Source organism: Astyanax mexicanus, chromosome 13 (genome assembly GCF_023375975.1).
Source record: "Astyanax mexicanus isolate ESR-SI-001 chromosome 13, AstMex3_surface, whole genome shotgun sequence".
NCBI lineage: Eukaryota > Metazoa > Chordata > Actinopteri > Characiformes > Acestrorhamphidae > Astyanax > Astyanax mexicanus.
The window spans coordinates 24,388,209-24,402,298 of NC_064420.1; the positions used below are offsets into that span (position 1 = coordinate 24,388,209).

General features: G+C 35.6%; 3 protein-coding genes across 4 annotated transcripts in view; all 3 read right to left on the minus strand.

The window, feature by feature from the left end:
• LOC111188233 (butyrophilin-like protein 8) overlaps positions 1-3,872 on the minus strand; it is a 417,096-nt gene extending 413,224 nt beyond the window's left edge. Inside the window, exon 1 of one of the 2 annotated variants that reach the window (XM_049463216.1) lies at positions 3,713-3,872. The gene's annotated coding sequence lies outside the window, so the exon portion shown is untranslated. The remainder of the gene's footprint in view (positions 1-3,712) is intronic. The other variant, XM_049463212.1, reaches the window with a different exon arrangement.
• The window catches only part of LOC125780590 (butyrophilin-like protein 2), a 430,870-nt gene extending 422,762 nt beyond the window's left edge, over positions 1-8,108 (minus strand). Inside the window, exon 1 of the mRNA XM_049462972.1 lies at positions 7,922-8,108. The gene's annotated coding sequence lies outside the window, so the exon portion shown is untranslated. The remainder of the gene's footprint in view (positions 1-7,921) is intronic.
• LOC107197078 (ribonuclease inhibitor) overlaps positions 1-14,090 on the minus strand; it is a 381,190-nt gene that overhangs the window by 230,960 nt on the left and 136,140 nt on the right. The window lies entirely within an intron of this gene.

Here is a 14,090-nt window from a genome sequence, read left to right on the forward strand (position 1 = left end):
TAATATGCTTACATTTAATCAGTCTGCAATTTTCTGCCAGGCAGCTTCTCTAGCTTTATTAATACAAGAGGTGCCTTGATTACAAAAGCCTGACTTGAATTAGTGGGAACAGGTTGAGTCTAGATTCCGTTAGTGGAACGGAACTAGCTGGAAGTGACTTGTGTGGCAAACTCAAGCGAGGCTTACTAAAATAAGCGCTGCTTTTTTAAGCTCACTTCGTAGAACAGCCCCCTGGTTTCTGATCTGCTTTGTAAGATTGAAACTACCTGCTAAATAAAGCTGTCTTCTCCTTTCTGCAACTGATGGATTCCCGCCTGTTCTTTAGTCTTAGTTTACTTTCTTCAAAGTTGAATGCTTAGAGAACTTAGACCATTTTAGTAAGCAGTGGTGAGCCCTGGGTTCCTCTCAGGGGAACCATCCTAAGAGACGTATTTAGACGCGCCACTAGCTTCAATGCTGTGACACTGATTGCTTGCTGTTGTGGTGCAGCAGCAGGTAGATTCAGAGGACAAAAGAAACACAGATACTGTGATGCACTGCACAGTCCTGAACAGCATTGGATGTAGTGCTGCTGACAAGAGCTGTCAGTGCTTTAACTCAGCATGTTTACTTAATATCTTCTTTTTCAATCTCCTTCCATCCGGGAGCTACTATTTTGCACTTCTGGTAGATGCTAACTGCATTTTGATGCGGTGAACCTGTACTGAGCAACGACAAAGTTGAATCTATCTAATCTATAATATCTGATTAAACATCCTGATCATTGTTTAATTTACTACTGAAAATAAATTACTTGTTGGTCCTTTAAAATAAGATAACAAAAAGAATAATATAATAATAGAAGAAGAATAAAAAAGAATAATAAGTTCCCAGTTTCCCAGTTCTATTGATTAAACTTTGTTTAGCATATTCATTTTATACATTATTAAAGTACATATGTTGGCTTTTATGTTTAACACTGTCAGTAAAAGATAATGTATAACAATAAAGATAATGTAATAAATAATATTTATGTTAAAGGGGATGCAGATGCACCTCCTGCTGGAAAACACTGAGGTAAAGAAGGGATTACTGGGATGAAACAATAAAGCAGAAATGAATGGGAAAAAAAGCATTTATCTCTGAAACTTTGCAAAAATAAATAAAACTTCTTTACTAATCACAATGCATATTTTTGTAATACTGGATAAGCTCTATTTATATTTATAATTTAATATATAGCTTATATTTGAGTTAAATATAATTCATTTTAGAACTAATTTAAATGTATAAATCATGTTAAATAGGACTGGTTGGGGTTGTATTTATTAATAAGAGATGATGAGTTAGGAGATTTTGTAAAAGCTCTGTAAATGTTGGAGGTGAGAAGTGAAAGAGTGTCAGAAGTAAAATGGCGGATGTAGTGTGTGGGTGGTTGACATGACATGGCCTTTTTTTGGTCCAGTGTGTCATACTTCCAGCGCCTATGAGTTTTTCTACTTTAATTTATTGTCTCTGTGCTACTACACACGTCTAGTGTGCATCTTATCTATATCCTAAGAATATTTTTATCGTAAATATGTGGGGCAGCGAGGTATATCGTGTTTATTCCCGTGAAGAACTGCTGGCCCTCCGACCCATGGGACGTGGGGGCATTGTCCACACAATATCATTCAGAGGAGCTCATTCAGTGGCTGACTGCTGTCCCAGTCCTGCTCCACAGACAGACTCCAAAAGTCTTTTGTCCCTCAGGCCATAAGACTGTTCAACTCCTCTCAGCACAGCAAACTGAAGACACACCCCATCAATGGACACACTCTCAGTCTTGCTGATGCCTATTACATTATTTTTATAGTTCTACCCTATTTTGCACTAGTAGTTCATTCACTATCTACTGTTTACATATGTACAAGTTTGCACTGTTAAATTTAAATTATTATATAACTGTGTATTTGCACTTTCTGCAAGGCTGACATCAGTTATCCTCAGTTCATTCACATCAACTGGAGTTCACTGTCTATTGACTGCACTACATCCATTCTCCATCACACACACTAAAGACAGTATAATTGTATACTTTATTTTTTATTTTATTGTATTTTATATGTATCGTTATACCTTATCCTTTTGTAACTTTGTGCACTATGCCTACCTGCAGCTGGATGTCTAGAATTTCCCCTTGGGGATCAATAAAGTATCTATCTATCTAAATATATGTAAATTATAGAAGAATATGTCTAAAACTGTGATGATATTGTTCACAAAGTGCTGTTTTATAGGAATTTACAGAGCATTCATGGGATTCTAATTTAATTGTTTTAAAAATTTCAGTCAAACCAGAAAAGGCTCGTATGGCGTGATTGTCCCAATCACATTTCACAAAGTGAATTAATGTGTTTTCTGTTTAATCAATCATAGATTAACAACCCAGATATCTACTTGTGAGTCTGGTTGGCTAAAAGTTTGGGCATAATATTTTGAAGCCACCATTAACTAAAACATTTTGTCCTAAAAATATGACATTTAAATATCATATGGTGTGACACCATACTCCTTTAAAATGGGCAATTGATTGAAGACCTTTAAATATTAAATATAAAAAAGTTCAATTATTTACTAAAGAATATTAGAATTCCTGTAGCTAACATTCGACAAATTAAAATACAAAGTGTAACATCTAATGAATGCAGTAAGTGGATTAGTTAATGTCTTATAAAAATTCTTCACTTTGTTGAGAAGAATTCACATGTTCTTAAAAAATAATAATAATTTGGGTTATTTATCATCAATCCTTCATTGTGACATATGGGGAATAGTGCCAGCAAAGATTGCAAGAATTTTGGTACTTTTATAAAAAGGTATTCTCAAAATAATTTAAAGTATATGGAAATGAATCGATTAAACATCTTCCTATGTGTGTAGATAATAATACAATAATGCAATACAATAATTCAATAAACAATAATGCAAAAGGTATGTTTGCACGTGAACAATGTTATACTTTTATACAGTCATGAAATCATGAAATCAAAGAATCAGGATAAATTGACTTACATTATAACATTATACTATTTTTTCATTTAATACACAATAACATTCATGTCACGCCACGTGACAATTTTAGTCACTAAGACCATAAACTAGTGTAAATTTTATTTTAATTTAGTGTAAATGTAAATTTCAAGAAAATTCTACATGACCATATTTGGAAAGATAAGAGTTGGTAGAATATAACCCAGTGACTTAATTTTAAGATTTTTTAAAAAACGTTTTTTCAGCCAAATATGTCAACCGTCCGTGTTGAAGTTGCGTGAATTCTGTAAACTGACTTATTGAAAGAGAGTACTGCTTTACCGGGTGAGCAGAATTCATTTCAGACGCAGCCTGGGAGTATAATTTAGGCAGTTATCTAAATAGCATTGGCAAAAAAGAACATGGTCTGAAACCTGGTGGGGAAAAACAGCTAAAGAACATGGTCTGAAAACGATTGGGGGAAAAATAGCTTTTCAGATATAGAATACTTCCCCGAAACCGTTATATGAGGAATATCTTCATTCTGTTACTTTACTCGCTTCTGAATAACTAACTTCACTTTAACTAACTAACGTCCAGCTCTCCCGCTAACCGTTTTTCTTTAAAACAGTCCTTCCTAAGTTAATTAGTGCTGTTCTTATCTAACTTCTGCTTTACAGATCCGGTATTAATAATAATCATGTTTGTAATGTTTACTCACCGCTCACTGTGGTGTGGCTCTGCCTCAGCAGAAGACCAGTTTCTACAGTCAGAGAGTGAATCTATTTCTCTGAGAACTGCAAGAATCTGTAGAAAAGCTGTTGTTTAATCTGCTGGTGTTTTGCCCATAAAAACCACAAAACCGCTACGTGTCTCTCCCTCACAAAATGGTGAAGCTGCGAGAAGCTCTGAGAAGAACTTTCGTTTTGCTGATGAGACAGTGAGGGGCGGGGCCTGTACAGCGCTTAGCCAATCACAGCACTGTTCTTAACAGAAAAGCGGAGAAACAGTGTTTCACTCACACTTCAAATAAGTGCAACATGCTGTCTACAAGTAATTGAGTGATATTTATTTTATAGATCTATAGTGTAGACTAAAAATAGTCTGTGGCAGTCATTCAGTAAAAAAACGGTGTAGGGACATGACACTGTTGCCAAACTCTGCAAAAATATTATTATAAACATCATTAGCTTTAGTTCCATATGTGCAAAATTAAAATACACAAATACAAAAATAATCCTTACTTTTATTTGAACACTACCACATACAGTGCCAGGCAGCTTCTCTAGCTTTATTAATACAAGAGGTGCCTTGATTACAAAAGCCTGACTTGAATTAGTGGGAACAGGTTGAGTCTAGATTCCGTTAGTGGAACGGAACTAGCTGGAAGTGACTTGTGTGGCAAACTCAAGCGAGGCTTACTAAAATAAGCGCTGCTTTTTTAAGCTCACTTCGTAGAACAGCCCCCTGGTTTCTGATCTGCTTTGTAAGATTGAAACTACCTGCTAAATAAAGCTGTCTTCTCCTTTCTGCAACTGATGGATTCCTGCCTGTTCTTTAGTCTTAGTTTACTTTCTTCAAAGTTGAATGCTTAGAGAACTTAGACCATTTTAGTAAGCAGTGGTGAGCCCTGGGTTCCTCTCAGGGGAACCATCCTAAGAGACGTATTTAGACGCGCCACTAGCTTCAATGCTGTGACACTGATTGCTTGCTGTTGTGGTGCAGCAGCAGGTAGATTCAGAGGACAAAAGAAACACAGATACTGTGATGCACTGCACAGTCCTGAACAGCATTGGATGTAGTGCTGCTGACAAGAGCTGTCAGTGCTTTAACTCAGCATGTTTACTTAATATCTTCTTTTTCAATCTCCTTCCATCCGGGAGCTACTATTTTGCACTTCTGGTAGATGCTAACTGCATTTTGATGCGGTGAACCTGTACTGAGCAACGACAAAGTTGAATCTATCTAATCTATAATATCTGATTAAACATCCTGATCATTGTTTAATTTACTACTGAAAATAAATTACTTGTTGGTCCTTTAAAATAAGATAACAAAAAGAATAATCTTTGAATTTAGATTTAGTTGAAGTTCCCAGTTTCCCAGTTCTATTGATTAAACTTTGTTTAGCATATTCATTTTATACATTATTAAAGTACATATGTTGGCTTTTATGTTTAACACTGTCAGTAAAAGATAATGTATAACAATAAAGATAATGTAATAAATAATATTTATGTTAAAGGGGATGCAGATGCACCTCCTGCTGGAAAACACTGAGGTAAAGAAGGGATTACTGGGATGAAACAATAAAGCAGAAACGAATGGGAAAAAAGCATTTATCTCTGAAACTTTGCAAAAATAAATAAAACTTCTTTACTAATCACAATGCATATTTTTGTAATACTGGATAAGCTCTATTTATATTTATAATTTAATATATAGCTTATATTTGAGTTAAATATAATTCATTTTAGAACTAATTTAAATGTATAAATCATGTTAAATAGGACTGGTTGGGGTTGTATTTATTAATAAGAGCTGATGAGTTAGGAGATACGTTTTTGTAAAAGCTCTGTAAATGTTGGAGGTGAGAAGTGAAAGAGTGTCAGAAGTAAAATGGCGGATGTAGTGTGTGGGTGGTTGACATGACATGAGCTTTTTTTGGTCCAGTGTGTCATACTTCCAGCGCCTATGAGTTTTTCTACTTTAATTTATTGTCTCTGTGCTACTACACACGTCTAGTGTGCATCTTATCTATATCCTAAGAATATTTTTATCGTAAATATGTGGGGCAGCGAGGTATATCGTGTTTATTCCCGTGAAGAACTGCTGGCCCTCCGACCCATGGGACGTGGGGGCATTGTCCACACAATATCATTCAGAGGAGCTCATTCAGTGGCTGACTGCTGTCCCAGTCCTGCTCCACAGACAGACTCCAAAAGTCTTTTGTCCCTCAGGCCATAAGACTGTTCAACTCCTCTCAGCACAGCAAACTGAAGACACACCCCATCAATGGACACACTCTCAGTCTTGCTGATGCCTATTACATTATTTTTATAGTTCTACCCTATTTTGCACTAGTAGTTCATTCACTATCTACTGTTTACATATGTACAAGTTTGCACTGTTAAATTTAAATTATTATATAACTGTGTATTTGCACTTTCTGCAAGGCTGACATCAGTTATCCTCAGTTCATTCACATCAACTGGAGTTCACTGTCTATTGACTGCACTACATCCATTCTCCATCACACACAACCTAAAGACAGTATAATTGTATACTTTATTTTTTATTTTATTGTATTTTATATGTATCGTTATACCTTATCCTTTTGTAACTTTGTGCACTATGCCTACCTGCAGCTGGATGTCTAGAATTTCCCCTTGGGGATCAATAAATATATGTAAATTATAGAAGAATATGTCTAAAACTGTGATGATATTGTTCACAAAGTGCTGTTTTATAGGAATTTACAGAGCATTCATGGGATTCTAATTTAATTGTTTTAAAAATTTCAGTCAAACCAGAAAAGGCTCGTATGGCGTGATTGTCCCAATCACATTTCACAAAGTGAATTAATGTGTTTTCTGTTTAATCAATCATAGATTAACAACCCAGATATCTACTTGTGAGTCTGGTTGGCTAAAAGTTTGGGCATAATATTTTGAAGCCACCATTAACTAAAACATTTTGTCCTAAAAATATGACATTTAAATATCATATGGTGTGACACCATACTCCTTTAAAATGGGCAATTGATTGAAGACCTTTAAATATTAAATATAAAAAAGTTCAATTATTTACTAAAGAATATTAGAATTCCTGTAGCTAACATTCGACAAATTAAAATACAAAGTGTAACATCTAATGAATGCAGTAAGTGGATTAGTTAATGTCTTATAAAAATTCTTCACTTTGTTGAGAAGAATTCACATGTTCTTAAAAAATAATAATAATTTGGGTTATTTATCATCAATCCTTCATTGTGACATATGGGGAATAGTGCCAGCAAAGATTGCAAGAATTTTGGTACTTTTATAAAAAGGTATTCTCAAAATAATTTAAAGTATATGGAAATGAATCGATTAAACATCTTCCTATGTGTGTAGATAATAATACAATAATGCAATACAATAATTCAATAAACAATAATGCAAAAGGTATGTTTGCACGTGAACAATGTTATACTTTTATACAGTCATGAAATCATGAAATCAAAGAATCAGGATAAATTGACTTACATTATAACATTATACTAATTTTTCATTTAATACACAATAACATTCATGTCACGCCACGTGACAATTTTAGTCACTAAGACCATAAACTAGTGTAAATTTTATTTTAATTTAGTGTAAATGTAAATTTCAAGAAAATTCTACATGACCATATTTGGAAAGATAAGAGTTGGTAAAATATAACCCAGTGACTTAATTTTAAGATTTAAAAAAAAAAACGTTTTTTCAGCCAAATATGTCAACCGTCCGTGTTGAAGTTGCGTGAATTCTGTAAACTGACTTATTGAAAGAGAGTACTGCTTTACCGGGTGAGCAGAATTCATTTCAGACGCAGCCTGGGAGTATAATTTAGGCAGTTATCTAAATAGCATTGGCAAAAAAGAACATGGTCTGAAACCTGGTGGGGAAAAACAGCTAAAGAACATGGTCTGAAAACGATTGGGGGAAAAATAGCTTTTCAGATATAGAATACTTCCCCGAAACCGTTATATGAGGAATATCTTCATTCTGTTACTTTACTCGCTTCTGAATAACTAACTTCACTTTAACTAAGTAACGTCCAGCTCTCCCGCTAACCGTTTTTCTTTAAAACAGTCCTTCCTAAGTTAATTAGTGATGTTCTTATCTAAGTTCTGCTTTACAGATCCGGTATTAATAATAATATGTTGTTTGTGATGTTTACTCACCGCTCACTGTGGTGTGGCTCTGCCTCAGCAGAAGACCAGTTTCTACAGTCAGAGAGTGAATTTATTTCTCTCAGAACTGCAAGAATCTGTAGAAAAGCTGTTGTTTAATCTGCTGGAGGTTTTGCCCATAAAAACCACAAAACCGCTGCGTGTCTCTCCCTCACAAAATGGTGAAGCTGCGAGAAGCTCTGAGAAGAACTTTCGTTTTGCTGATGAGACAGTGAGGGGCGGGGCCTGTACAGCGCTTAGCCAATCACAGCACTGTTCTTAACAGAAAAGCGGAGAAACAGTGTTTCACTCACACTTCAAATAAGTGCAACATGCTGTCTACAAGTAATTGAGTGATATTTATTTTATAGATCTATAGTGTAGACTAAAAATAGTCTGTGGCAGTCATTCAGTAAAAAAACGGTGTAGGGACATGACACTGTTGCCAAACTCTGCAAAAATATTATTATAAACATCATTAGCTTTAGTTCCATATGTGCAAAATTAAAATACACAAATACAAAAATAATCCTTACTTTTATTTGAACACTACTACATACAGTGCCTTGCAAAACTATTCACCCCCTTGGATTATTTCCCTATTTTACTACATTACAACCTGTATGTATTTTTTTTATCTGAATTGAATGTGATGCATCTGCACAAAATAGTCTACGTTTTAGAAGTGAAATGAGAAAAAATATATATGTATATAAAGAAAATATGAAAATAAAAAACTGAAAATTGGCATGCGCATATGTATTTACCCCCTTTGTTATGAAGCCCCAAAAAAGTTCTGGTGCAACCAATTACCTTCAGAAGTCACATGCTTAGTGAAATGAAGGCCACCTGTGTGCAATCTAAGTGTCACATGATCTGTCAGTATATACACACCTTTTCTGAAAGGCCCCAGAGGCTGCAACACCATTAAGCTAACCAAACAACACCATGAAGACCAAGGAGCTCTCCAAGCAAGTCAGGGATAAAGTTGTAGAGAAGTATAAGTCAGGGTTGGGTTATAAAAAAATATCCAAATCTCTGATGATCCCCCGGAGCACCATCAGATCCATCATCATCAAATGGAAAGAACATGGTACCACAACAAACCTGCCAAGAGAGGGCCGCCCACCAAAACTCTCAGCCCGGTCAAGGAGGGCATTAATCAGAGAGGCAGCACAGAGACCAAAGGTAACCCTGAAGGAGCTGTAGAGTTCCCAAGCAGAGACTGGAGTATCTGTTCACATGACCACAATAAGCCTTACACGCCATAGAGTTGGGCTTTATGGAAGAGTGGCCAGAAAAAACCTTTACTTACAGGCAAAAATAGGAAGGCTCGTTTTCAAGTTTGCAAAAAGGCATGTGGGAGACTCCCAAACTGTATGGAGGAAGGTATTGTGGTCAGATGAGACCAAAATTGAACTTTTTGGCCACCAAGGGAAACGCTATGTCTGGCGCAAACCTAACACATCTCATCACCCCAAGAACACCATCCCCACAGTGAAACATGGTGGTGGAAGCATCATGCTGTGGGGATGTTTTTCAGCAGCAGGGACTGGAAAACTGGTCAGAGTCGAGGGGAAGATGGATGGTGCTAAATACAGGGATATTCTTGAGCAACACCTGTTTACGTCTGTCAGTGATTTGAGACTAGGGCGGAGATTTACCTTCCAACAGGACAATGACCCAAAGCATACTGCTTAAGCAACACTTGAGTGGTTCAAAGGAAACGTGTAAACAAATTGGAATGGCCTAGTCAAAGCCCAGACCTTAATCCAATTGAGAATCTGTGGTCAGACTTGAAGATTGCTGTTCACCAACGGAAACCATCTAACTTGAAGGAGCTGGAGCAGTTTTGCCATGAGGAATGGGCAAAAATTCCAGTGGCAAGATGTGACAAGCTCATAGAGACTTATCCAAAGCGACTTGCAGCTGTAATTGCTGCAAAAGGTGGCTCTACAAAGTACTGACTTAAGGGGGTGAATAGTTATGCACACTGATGTTTTCAGTTATTTTGTCCTATTTGTTGTTTGCGTCACAATAAAAAAAGTTAAATGTTGAAAGTTGTATGCATGGTCTGGAAATTAAATGATGCAGACCCTCAAATATTCCCTTTGAATTCCAGGTTGTGAGGTAACAAAATGTGAAAAATGTAAAGGGGGGTGAATACTTTCGCAAGGCACTGTATTCTTCCTCCTCTCCCTCTCTCTTATACTGTTTCTTTCCAGAGGTGTCAAATAACAAAGAACAAATACTTTGTTACTTTACTTAAATATAAATGTAGGTTATCTATATTTTACAGGAATAATTATTTTAACATTTCCCCACAATTTTCTGATCTTTCTACGCCTTACATATTAAAAATAGTCGTTACACCTATTTCATTTCAGCTTGTTTTCATTCCGACTTCTCAACGTTTAATAAAACCCCTATCCAGATAAATCTCTCCATGCAGTTAGAGTGAATCTGACTGTGATTGGATGTAGAGAAGTATAAACATTTACCACCCCAACACCCTATTGGTTTATACTATCACACCTTCACACTAAGCTTTTTCCTGCCATTACTTTTACTTTTATACTTTTTTTTATTTATACAGTCTTGAAACCAGTACATTTACAATTTTAGTACACTGTCATTACTACTAAAATGTACTACATTAATAGTGGAAAATCCACCTGCATGTAAACTACTTTTTCCATCAGAAAGTAAAAAGCACATGAAAATAATTACAACCATCTTCAATTCGTCTCAATTAGAATGAAATGTTTACTTTATTGTAATCACGACTGAAACAAGACATTTCTTCTGTGTCTACAACTGATAAAACAGCGTGTTTACAGAGTAGCTGTTAGCCCTCACCACCAAACAAGCACAGCATGAAATAATATTAAAACTAAAACACAGTATCAGTAAAATCAGCTTTTACAAGCCCCAGACTAAAATGTATATTTCAGTTTGGGGCAATTTACTGCAAGCTAAGCTTACAAACAGCCATATTTCACACTTAACATGATATATTTACACATTTAACCCGCTCGCTAATGCTAATCGCAAATGCTAATCTCTGCTAGCTTCCACCTGCTAGCCTACAGCTTTAGCAGTGAAAACAAACACTTTAACTCAACTTATACATCACATATTTACACTCCGGATTTTTCTAATAACCTTTTAATTCTCTTATTAACATTTTAAGCTCCTTACAAAACAGAAACACCCACTGATTTACTTATAATCTGTCTTTATCTGGTCCTATCTGATCTCACTGATGCTTCTCTGGTACAGCACAGATGAACAGCACAAAAGATTTGTTTAAATGAACAAATCTTTTGAACGAATCTTTTTAGTGAACTGATTCTAATGATTCAGTTCATCTAAAAGAGCTGATGTGCCCATCACTACCAGTTAGCTTCTGTAAAGAATTAACCAACTCTAAATAGCGGGTTTTTGTAGTCCTTGTAGAACTGTTAGAACTACAAACAGGTCAGAAAGCAGGTCGCAGTTCTCGAAAGAGAAAGAGAGAGCGTTTGTCGCGGCCGCCTAGGAAAACTTACAGAGTCTGGTTTAAGCTCAGAGGAGCTCCGGCACAGACACGAGAGCGCCACTATTCCTCCTATTACACTTCAGTGCAGCGCTGCAGTGAGTTTGAAGCTGTAATTTAACTTCTTTAAAAAGTTCAGTAATCAAGGAAATCCTACCTAGTGTGCCTTTAATTTAATACTTTAACGTCTACAGAAGTATTTTAAACACTAGTATCTATACTTCTACCTACAGAGTAATGAATAGAGATACTTTTCACACTTTTGTTTCTCTCCTTTATCCTGACCCAACTCTTCCTCCCCCCTGTCCTGGTTTAACCAAAACTTTTTCCTGGATTAACTGTTACTTTACCCCCATCCGAACATATTTTCTCTCCATGTGCTACACTGGCCTCAGTCCACACAGATCTTTATGTGTCCATGTCACTGACAGCACCTGGTTAAGTCTAAAGCTAAGATCCAGAACCAGCAGTGGTTCCTTATCGTAGCCTCTATGATAAGATAGCCTCTTATCATATTAGTTATAATATCTTTACATCTGCTATTGTTGCAGAAGCAGTAGTTATATACTGTGTTTAAGGTCTGGAACATGAGGTATTTCATTTTGGCATGCTGTATTTATGCAATTGTAAATAAGATAAGAAAGGAGCAAAATGGTGTGAGTGGGGAATCTTGTTTGTTAATAAATTGTAAGCATGTTTAAAACATGTTAATTTAATGTGTTTTCTGTGACAGCAACATGAATTTTTTGAACAGTACAATCCACAACAGACAGATGTTGTGTTAAGCATATTTAGAGTTTTGAAAATGTCACTACAGATTGGACAAAAGCATGTTAGTGACTGTAAAAAACTGTAAAATTCACAAAAACAAAAATAATCCTTACTTTTATTTGAACACCACCCCACATTCTTACTCCTCTCCCTCTCTCTGATCCTGGAACAACCATTTATTCCTAGAGGCGTCAAATAACGAAGAACAAATACTTTGATATGTTACTTAAGTGTAAAAATGTTGGTTATCTATACGTTACAGAAATAATTATTTTTTACATTTTCACACAATTATCTGAACTTTCTACTCCTTACATTTTAAAAATAGCCTTGTTACACCTATTTCATTCCAGCTTGTTTTCATTCCAGCTTCTTATCTTCCAATAAAACCTCTATCCAGATAAATCTTTTCATCCAGAGTGAATCTGATTGTGATTGGATGAGAAGTATAAACATGCATCATTCTGACACCTCTGTTTATATGTGTTTCTGACAGCACCTGGTTAAGTGTAATGTGTCTAAATTCAAAATCGTGTATTAGTTATAATATCTTTACATCTGCTATTGTTGCAGAAGCTGTCACGTCTTTGCCCTGTTTCCTGTCTGTTCTCATGTTTCTGTGTATGTTCCCCAAGCTCCTCTGTGCTTCTTTCCGAGTAATTTTCCGTCACGTCTGTCCTATTTGTAGCTCTGCCCTAACCCCGCTGTTCGTGTTTAGTGTGTGTTTCCTGTTTGCAAATTTAGACATCCTGTGTCAGTTTGCTCTCAGCAATCTTTGCACCTTCCCATGTTGTTTTGTCGTTCCACATTTATCTTGTTTATAGCTCTAGTTTTTCTTGCTCCTTGTTATCTCTGTTTATTTCTTGTTTATTTTTCCTTGCCCATTTTAGTTTATTCTGTCTTGTTTAAGTTCTTTGTTTCTTTTGTTTAGACTTCCTGTTTGTTTATGTTATCATTACCCCTTGTTTGTTTCTTTGTTTATTTATTTAATAAATACCCTTACCTGCATTTACGTCCGTCTCCTTGTCATCCTGCCTGGCTCCCTGACAGAAGCAGTAGTTATATACTGTATTTAAGGTTTGGAATGTGAGGTATTTCATTTTGGCATGCTGTATTTAAGCAGTTGTAAATAAGATAAGAAAGTAGCAGAACGGTGTGAGTGGGGAATCTTGTTTATTAATAAATTGTAAGCATGTTTAAAACATGTTAATTGAATGTATTTTGTGTGACAGCAACATGAATTGTATGAACAGTATAGTCCACAACAGACAGATGTTGTGTTAAGCGTATTTAGAGCTTTGAAAATGTGACTACAGATTGGACAAAAGCATGTTAGTGACTGTAAAAAACTGTATTGCATTGTTGTTGTCTATTCCCAGAAAAGCAGGACTAAATTTACTAGATAAGGAAATACATTATTAAAATGTAAAAAAGTTTAATGGAACCACATTTTTATAGTTCATAGTTCTTATAAACGTACTAAAAATATAAAAAAAAAAAAATATTACAGTGAGATGAAGCTTCTTATTCTTATTTTTCTTTTCCAAAAAGCAAAAAAGTAATGTTTTTAATTTTTCAAGTAACAGCTGGATCTTAATCCTGTTTAAGTATTCCCAGTAAGCTACTGAATTTAGGTTTAGTCTGAACTAATGATGGGCAGATGAGGCCTCGTTGGGTGTTTGGCACATTTTCCACACTGTATCGACACTGTGTTGAAACTGTGTTTGGTGTATCACTTAACATCTACTGGATTTAAAAAGTCATTGCAGGCAACTTCAATAAAGACTGGAAACAGAGTGAACAAGGTTCATGAACACGTTTTTTATTTAGAAACATCAGCTGCTTTCACATCTTTGGGCCGAGGCAATTGTA